This window comes from Tachysurus fulvidraco, chromosome 26 (assembly GCF_022655615.1).
Source record: "Tachysurus fulvidraco isolate hzauxx_2018 chromosome 26, HZAU_PFXX_2.0, whole genome shotgun sequence".
In the NCBI taxonomy this organism is placed as follows: Eukaryota; Metazoa; Chordata; class Actinopteri; order Siluriformes; family Bagridae; genus Tachysurus; species Tachysurus fulvidraco.
This window is the reverse complement of record NC_062543.1, coordinates 9337370-9346811: the sequence shown is the minus strand read 5'-3', so window position 1 is coordinate 9346811 and position 9442 is coordinate 9337370. Positions and strand designations below refer to the sequence as shown.

Sequence of the window (9442 nt, the reverse complement as noted above, 5' to 3'; positions counted from 1 at the left end):
TAACCTAAAGATAACGAGGAGTTAATAATATAAAGAAGAGCTTTATGCAACACTTCTTTCAGTAATTTAGTTGGAATGTGGTCTAGTGAACAAGTTGTTGATTTATCAGTTTATCTAACTCTTCCTGTCCTGTACTTGTAAAGTGCTGTAGTTGTGTGAGGCTGGGTCACTAGTTGCTCTCATATATTGAGCGTCGCCTAATTTATTCCTGATACTTTTGATTTTATCAGTGAAGAATCTCATAAAATCCTCACTACTGAACTGGGATGGAATAGTTTGTTCAGATTTCTGTTTTTTGTTAATCTAGCCACTGTGCTAAATAAAAACCTGGGATTGTTCTGGTTATTTTCTATTTATATAAGTTTGCTCCGGTGCTCCGCCCTGGCAGCTTTTAGAGCCTGTCTATAGCTGGACATACTTTCCTTATACGCAATTATAAAATATATAATATATAATAGTTTTTCTCCACTTTCGCTCGAGGTTATGGGTTTCTCTCTTGAGGGTGTGAGTATGACTATTATACCACGGTGCAAGCATTTTTATCTCTAACCATCTGTAATCGGATTGGGGCAACAGTGTCTAATGTGCTAGTGAATATAGTGCCTATGCCGTTAGTCATTACATCTAGATCGTTTGTGTTTAAGGGTACAGTTAGAAGTCCAGACAGGTCAGGCAGGTTATTTGTGAATCTGTCGTTAGTGGTCGGAATAATAGTTCTACTGAGTCGATAAAGTGGTGAGACACAGTTAGTCTGTTCTACAGGTAGTGTGCACAGTACGAGGTAACGGTCTGTGATGTCATCACTTTGAGGTAGGATATCTATATCAGTGACATCTATTCTCTGTGATATTATTAAATCTAGTGTATGGTTAAGACGATGAGTTGCTCTAGTGATGTTTTGTTTAACCCCAAATGAGTTTAGTAAGTCCATAAACGTGAGTCTTAACGCATCGTTTGTGTCATCAACATGAATGTTAAAATCTCCTACAATTAATGCTTTATCAAAGTTAACCAATAGGTCTGAAAGAAAATCGCCGAATTCTCTAAGAAAATCGGTGTAGGGCCCTGGGGGTCTGTACATGGTCGCTAGAGCAAGAGACATCAGGGATTTTTTCATGTGCATGTGCGGTAGTGTAACATTAAGGACAAGCACTTCAAAAGAATTAAATCTATACTGTGCTCTCTGGGTAACAGTAAGGAAATTACTAAAGATAGTGGCGACACCACTTCCATGACCAGTCTGATGAGGCTCATGCTTATAGATGTATCCTGATGGTGGAAACTCATTTAGGCCGATGTAGTCATTTGGTTTAATACAAGTTTTGGTAAGGCAGAGTGCGGTAAGGCAATTTTCTGAGATTATTTCTTTTACAATAAGTGCTTTGGGTGCAAGTGATCTAATGTTCAGAAGCCCAAACTTTAGGAACTGTTTGTTTGTTTCTTTGTCATTTTTCTGGTCTAATTACAGTAAGATTATTTTAAGTTCTCACGCATCTACATTTTGATCTCACTACTCGGGGAACAGACACAATTTCTATCGGATGAGCTATGTGTGCATTTGTGTCAATGTGTTGAGGATGGTGTTGGAAAAAAATCTTAGTAGAAATAATTAAAATATTATTCCTTACAATACTATAACCAAAGTAAAGTATTAGGCCTTGCAAAATATTACAATTGCTGTCATAAGACATGTAGGTGATGTTGTAGGCCAAAGATGTTTATTGCAACCAGATTTGGGGCTGTCAGGCCTAGTCAGTCTGAGCACATTTGTAATAACAACTTGTTATGTAGAAGGGAAAAGACCATTGTTCCCAGACCTTAGCTCATAAATTGTTATGGAAAATGAAGAACACCATGGTTCTCAGACCTTGGTCCAGAGCAATAACATGTTATGTAGAATGAAAAAAACAGTGGTCCACAGACCTAGGCCCTGAGAACTAAAGGGAGGAAAATCCATAAATGGGCATGTGGTGCTCATAAACTTGTTGTGCAGACTGAAGAAGGCCCAGGTGTTTAGTCTGAGGTCATTAAAAATAAGGGGAGGAAAATCCATAAATGGGCATATGGGTGAAAGGTAATGGGAAATAAGGGGAAATTGGGTCAGTGTATTTAGAAAACATAGGAGATGATTCCGGTAAATAAGGTGATATGGCACCTGGGCTCCTAGGAGCGCCAGGGTATATATTGAGAAGATATCTGAGGTTTTTTTGGTTCTTTGGGGGCGAAGGTGTGTGTGTGCGTAGGGGCGCGTGCGGGCGCGTGCCCGTGTCCGCGGGTCAAGGTGGGTGGTTTTTATTTTCGCAAGGATGTCGCGAGAGTTCTTGTTTTTCTTGATTGATTTTGCATGACATGCTCTTTTTGGGGGTTTTCATTTGTTACTTTGAATTTGGCAATTTGTTACTTTTAATTTGGCAATTTGTTACTTTGAATTTGGCAATTTGATACTTTGAATTTGGCAATTTGTTACTTTGAATTTGGCAAATTATAATTTGTTGTCTGATTGACCATAATAAAGAAGTTTGCTCATTCTCATCCAGGTCTGAGGAGTTTTCTCAGTATTTTTGCAGTAATTATAGAGTTAACAGTTAAATTTAACTAAAACAGTCTTTAGTAACCAAAAAGTCTAAGTGTGGAGATCACCCTGTGATGTGTCGACTTGGAGACCGGCTCTGAGTTCCGACAATGGCTATTGAAATTTGGATTTAAAGCGTTAAAGCGATCCTCACCATGGGTGCTGTCCTGCGAACCGTCCCCACCAGGGTGTTGAAGTCCCTCTTCAGGATCTCCGACTGCCTCAGGCTGCTGTTGTTCAAGCCGGCATGAAGAACCACAGCTAAGGTTTTTCTGCTCAGGACCCTAGGTACCTGTGCAGCGACATCAAGAACACGAGCACCAGGTAAGCAGTGAGTGCGAGCCTTACCTTTAGCCACATAACAGGCTAGTGATGCTAACCAGCTAGCCGCGGGCACTGGGAAAACAAATAAATAAAGATATCAAAAAGTAAGGAGTTAAAGTATAAACTCAAGATAAATCGAAATTGAATAAAAATACACAGCCGAGCAAGCAAATGTGGCAAACATATATGTAAAGTATATGACACCAAACATCAGAATATCAGAATATATTAAGGGCTTGTTATTCTACCGAAAGAGACCACTGAAATTAAGAGATTTGGGTGCCTTAAAATGGTCCAGTTGTAATGTGACAATGCTCAGATAGGTGGTACATGTCAAAACTTCATCCAAATGAAAGCTAGGACCCAGCACATCACAGAACAGGCTATGACTGCCAGCCTACCTTCTTCCCATAGCACCTCCTAATTCCATCTCATCCCCAGATAAGCGGTACCCATGCACCTGGCCTTCCAAATGATGTCATGTTTCATATGATTCATCAGTCAAGGCTAGCTTCTTCCAATATTCCATGGTTGATGCTCACATACCCATTGACAGGTCTGCACGGGGGCACCAACCTATCTAAGAAGCAAGCTGGGTTGACTTGTGTACCACTGTAAACATTTTTAAGCAATTTGTGTTAAATTAGCTCTTCTGTGGAATCACACCATAATCCCATGAAGGCCTTTGCTTCTGCAATGAGCTTTGGGTATGAATCACCCTGTTGCTCGTTCGTCCAAGAAAAAATAAACTGGCGTGCGTACACACAAAAACGGACCTGGAAACATACGTACGCCAGTTCCCATGCAAAGGTCGTGATCTATAAAAAACAAACTTGACGGGAAAATGTGCGCACCTTTACGCAAACTTTGAGCCGTGTGTGCGCACATTCTGGAGCAAAGGGAATTGGTGACAGATGGTGAGGTCGTGAACTGAAGTTAGATTATAGAAAATATAATATAAATATAAATACAAATATATAAATATAAATATAAATATAATTTCTTCTTGTGGGAAGAAAGATTATAAGAATTAATGACATTTAATTTTCACCCCGTACGTTATATCTACATTATCATGAAGATTAAATACAACAGTGTTATTTGTGACTATTGTTTTAGGCTATATACATCTAGTAAAATCCAAACATAATTCAAAATGTATTAAAAAAAATAAAATAATACTCAGCTCTGCCTTATAGTCACATTGTCCACAACGGGAGCACAGGAGGAGATGGCGCGACTACATGTGATACAGAATAGCATGAAATACCCTTTTATTAGCGAACTGCAGAACAGTGTAAAAATGAAATATCTTAAAATGTCAAAGTCTGCAAATACAGTCATGAAGCACAATCACTACTCATTATCGGTCCTAACTATTACGGTGTTCATTACAAAACCGTCATGAAGAAGCATGTGTTCACTATAACATTTTCGTCTTAAATTTTTGCCCACAAATTAATTCTGTGATTTTATCAAGGTGTTAACGATCAGTCTAATAGCTAGAAACATAAATCCTCCGGTGACCCGGGTATGTAATGCTTCATGATGGCACTGCTGGAGGATTGTGCCATGGCAGAATAAAGAGAGAACGAGTTTTCAGGGACCATGATGATGACTGGCTAATAAGCCGATTTAGATTCCCTAGAGCTGTGCTCTTGGATCTATGTGCTGAATTGGGTCCAGGATTAGAGGGGGCAACATGCCAGAACCATGCCATCCCAGTCCAAATACAAGTCCTCACCACTCTGGGGTTCTTGGCAACCGGCTGTTTCCAGTGGGAATTGGCAGACAGGTAAATTATTTATATTAAAAAAACTATTAGTAATCCTCAACTTTGTCTCTATGACCTTTTTGTATATGAAATAATTCTATTGGAATCCATCATCTCACCTATAGGTCTGGTATATCACAGCCATCCCTGAGTGCCATAATATCTGTCGTTTTGAATGATATACTTAATATGGGTAGTCGATACATCAGGTTCCCCTACACTGTGCGAGAACAGGCCGAAATTAAAATGCAATTTGCAGCAATGTCTGGTTTCGCAAATGTAACACACAATTGACTGCACTCATGTTGCTATAAGGGCACCATCTGAAAATGAATTTGCTTATATTAATAGAAAGCATGTGGCACTCCAACAAGACTCCAACATGACCCTCACAAACATTGTGGCACGCTGGCCTGGTTCAACACATGATTCCTTTATCTTGACACATAGCAGTGTAGGGAACAGTCTAAATGCAGGCGCAGTACGTGATGGCTGGCTTCTTGGTGAGTTTAACAATATTAAAAAAGTAGAAACTGTAAATTTTGTCTTTAATATAATTATAACAATGTTGCTTTTAATATGATTATAACCTGCAGGCGACATCTCACCCCACCCCATTTTTAAACCCTCAGAGCCCAGAGGAAACTCATAACGAGGTCCACTCTCGTGCCCGCACAGTTGTGGAGCGTGTAATGGGCATGTACAGGGCAGGATATGAGGCTGGTTCACGTATGCACATCTGCGGGAACATTGATTACAGGTGTGCGTACACACGGTTTTATAAATCGGAATATTTTTTCGCGTACGCCATTTTTGCCTTTTGGGCGCATGTAAACTTTTAGTAGGGATCCTATGCACAGTTTTATAAATGAGCCCCCAGGTGTTTTGGATATACTCTCACCTAGTAGTTCATGCCCTTTACTGCCAAAGTTGCTTCCCAAAAATGTTCTGCTTCCAACACATCAGTGTCGAGAACTATCTGTTCACATACTGTCTAATACAGCCTAACCCTCAACAATTGCCACTGTAACATGATAATCAGAGAATATAATTCATGTCACCTGTCCTATGCTTGTATTTAATGTTGATATCCTAAATTTACATAACCACTTACTGAATCTACAAAATAATATTTTAAAAAATAAGGATCGTATCAATTTAAGTTTGTTTTTTTATGTTAGTTTGCCTTAAATAAACTATTAAAACGGTTAAACTGCCCACAATTCTTTAGAAAAATCCATCAGATCCTGCATACATTTTGCTTTTCCAGAATCTTCTGTATTTTTTGACCGCTTCCCAGCAGAGGCTGTGATTGAGATCCATATTTCCACACAGAAGACAATTTGAGGGGCTTGCACACAACTATCACAAAAGGTGCACATTTACTGATGCTTAAGAAGGCAATATGGTAGTATTTAAATTTTTGAATAGGAGGTTTGATGTAAATTTTGTGTTCTGAAGGACAATACTAAATAAATAAAAAAAGATATTTAAACAAGATAACAAATTACACTGTTCATCCTGTTGAAAATTTGACATTACAATTACATACATCACTAATACAAAATTGTAATTGGGACTATGCCAAATTGTAATAGGAGTTGTTGATCTCACAAGTAACAGTATTAAGAATCAATTGTATGTAAACTGATTTTGTTACTTCAGTTATTTTGTCTTGTGAATAACTTGTGAAATAGTTTATTCACTTCAAAAGTTAATAAAACCAACTGCAATTTATGAGAGCCCTCATATTTCTTTTAAAACTAACATTTTTCAGTAGAAATTTCAGTCAGCAAGGGGAATGCAATCTTATGACCTCAATTGTATGTATATATACACTACTATACATACAAATGAAAGTCTACAGAATCCAGTTCATCTCATGTTCTCATTCTTTCAAGGTATGCTGCCAACTGCCAATCTGCACAGACCAAACTTCATTACTGCATTAGGTACTTCTCTGAGAAAGTGACTATAGAGCATATTCCCCTCCCAAAAAGCTCTGACCAATTTTGGACCTGCATGGTCTGAATTATACACTGAAATATACAAGTTTGAGATTTCAACATTCATTAGGTCAAAGATTAGGTCTAAAGACTGGTTTGTGACGATAATCCTGAAGGATGCATATTTTCATATACATGTAGGCATGTTGCTTGAGCACAGGAGTCTCCCCAGATTTGCTTTCAGAGGCGAAGCATAACGTTGCTGGTTTCTGTCTTTTGGACTAGTCTGATTGCTCACTCTCAAAGTACATGCAGGCTGATCTGACTGTCTATAACATCACAATCATGCACAATAGGGCATCCATTTACTCCATTATCCAGATTATCAGCAAAAACGAGTCAGCATACAGAGAAGACGTGCAAAAGCTACACTACCTGGTGTAGAAACAACCACCACCTGTCTAAAGAGATAGTTGTTAATTTCAGAAGAGCGCAGAGTGACCACTATGATTTCTGCCTGTTTTTGTTACCATGAGATTGCTACTGTTTTTGGATTGTCTGCCAGTGCTTTTTAACTCATTAATAAGCCTCCACATATGGATTCTACTCAAGGATCCATTGACTCATTGTCACAAGACGGTGGCCTGGGAGGGTAAAATCCTTGAAGATGCTGGATGTTTTTCTGAGACACTGTGTTTCTATACATGTCCTCCAGTGCTGGGAGATAAGTACCGATGATCCTTTGAACACCAGAAATAAAATGTTGAATGCTCTCCTGTCCGCTGCCATGCAATTTAGATACAGCATAGTGTAGCAGAGCAGTAGGGGAAAGAGTGTAACAATTCTATATTAAAAGATTTATAAAACGCCCAAAAAGCCCCTAAGGGCACAACATTTGACTACGCCAACCCTGAATTTATGAGGGGAACAGTCCCAAAAGGACACAGGTTCATTACCTAATAATGAGCAAGAGACGAGGGCATGAGAATAGCACAATAAACCTTTTTTTTACAGTTTAGCTGAATTAAGATTCTCAAAAAATAAAAAAATAAAAATCTTCAGTCACTTATAACACAAAATCAAACACACAGAACACAACATACTTTAAATGACCAGGCCTCTCAAGAGCAAGAGGAGATAACATGACCCAGCTACAAACAGTGTCAAGCCAAACCACTCACACACACACACACACACACAACACTTGTATGGAAGACACTAATCAAACAGCACAGTGTAAAAGCCCCCCTCAATAGGTACAGCAATTATCTCCTCGCCCTCAAAGACGACCCACCAAACAAGTATATCAAAAGTAAACCCACAAACAAATCAACATTCCAAAACTGAAACAGTAATTCCTCTCAATTTAAATACTCAATATAAATTAAACAAAAACAAACCAAACCAAACCAAATAGCCCAGATTCAAAGGGGGCAAAAGACCTACTTATTGACAGTATGAGATGGTGTCGATTAACGATAGTTAGTACATGCAGATTTACTAGACTTACAATCATTGATACAGATTTTGGTATGTGCAGATTTACTAGATTTACAATCACTAATACAGATTTTAGTACGTGCAGATTGAATAGTGCATACTTCAATTCTAACAGGACCAAGGGAGAACTAACGGTGATATTAAATCACGTAAATCAAAGAAAACAAACAAAATACACAGAGAGGAGTACCAAGACAAGTAACATCAAATAAATAAATAAATAAATAAATAAATAAATAAAAAGACATTGACTAAGTGACTCACCGTTAAACGACTCAGCAGAGGGAAGAGTTCACGTAAAACAGAGCTGCCGACTGAAATACCGGTACACAGTGAAGCCCCGTTGTGCGGAGTTGGCGTCAGAGCGACCCACAACGGTATTCTCAGAGGCAAAACAGCAGCGCAGTCATACCCATGGACTTAACCCTCTCATCCCTCAGAAAGTGGTCGGACAACCAGATCAACCTGCCGAGCATATAACAGTATGTTATTAAAAATAAATAAATAAATAAATAAACCGCCGCAAACAGGCATCGAAATAATACGTACCAGCGAATAGCAGTTGTAACTCTCACTAAACGCAATCATCGTCACTAGATTAAATCTTCTTGTTCACAAACTGGACGCCAACCCACACTGAAATTGTGCCACACGTAAATTTCAGTACACCAGTTCGTATAAAACAACAATACGCACGTACCCGAGATAGCAGACAGCCCACGCCAACATCAGTGGAACAATATTGTCCTATGGTGTTAAACAAAGCACATGAGTAGGCACGCATATAAAGTTTGTCGGACAGGTTACCACGCTGTTAAACACGCATACAGTACCTGGAGAAAACCATGAATGGGGTCCCACGAGAGGGCGGTGCCAAAAATGACGCATAGCCAGGTAACCCGAAACCTGCCTTTATATAAATTATTCACTTATCACGTGACCCAACAAGCAATTAATCTCACTCACTCTGCTACAATAGGAATGCAGAAAAAGTTATCAGTAGTTCCTGTGTTGCTCTCTTTTTCAGTGTACTCAAGAAAAATAATTGCTGTTGTGATTTTCACTTGTGCAGTGCTGTTTTGGTCCAGGTAATATGCACACCTAAGTCCATTCTGGGATCTCCTAAACTTGATGATGAGCTCCTTGTTCTTTCCAGTGTTCAGAAACAGGTTGTTCTCAAACACATTTTCATACCTCCACTATGTAGGCTGATTCATCGTTGTTCCTGATCAGCACTGCTATAGTTGTGTCATCCACAACCTTCACCATGATATTGTTGTCAGAGGCAGGAGCACAGACATAGGTGCAGACAGAGTACAGAATGGG

The 9442-nt window shown here is 39.0% G+C and overlaps 1 long non-coding RNA gene across 2 annotated transcripts; it reads right to left on the bottom strand.

Moving 5' to 3' along the window:
• Nucleotides 1–2563: 2563 nt before the first annotated feature.
• Nucleotides 2564–8987, bottom strand: LOC113656683. 2 transcript variants are annotated; one of them, XR_007139607.1, is made up of 5 exons: nucleotides 8950–8987; nucleotides 8817–8863; nucleotides 8666–8752; nucleotides 8381–8581; nucleotides 2564–2968 (listed from the first exon to the last, which is right to left on the bottom strand). It is a non-coding gene; the product is annotated as an uncharacterized LOC113656683 (long non-coding RNA). The 2 variants fall into 2 exon arrangements; XR_003443971.2 differs by lacking the exon at nucleotides 8950–8987 and having other exon boundaries at nucleotides 2564–2864; nucleotides 8817–8938.
• Nucleotides 8988–9442: the final 455 nt, after the last annotated feature.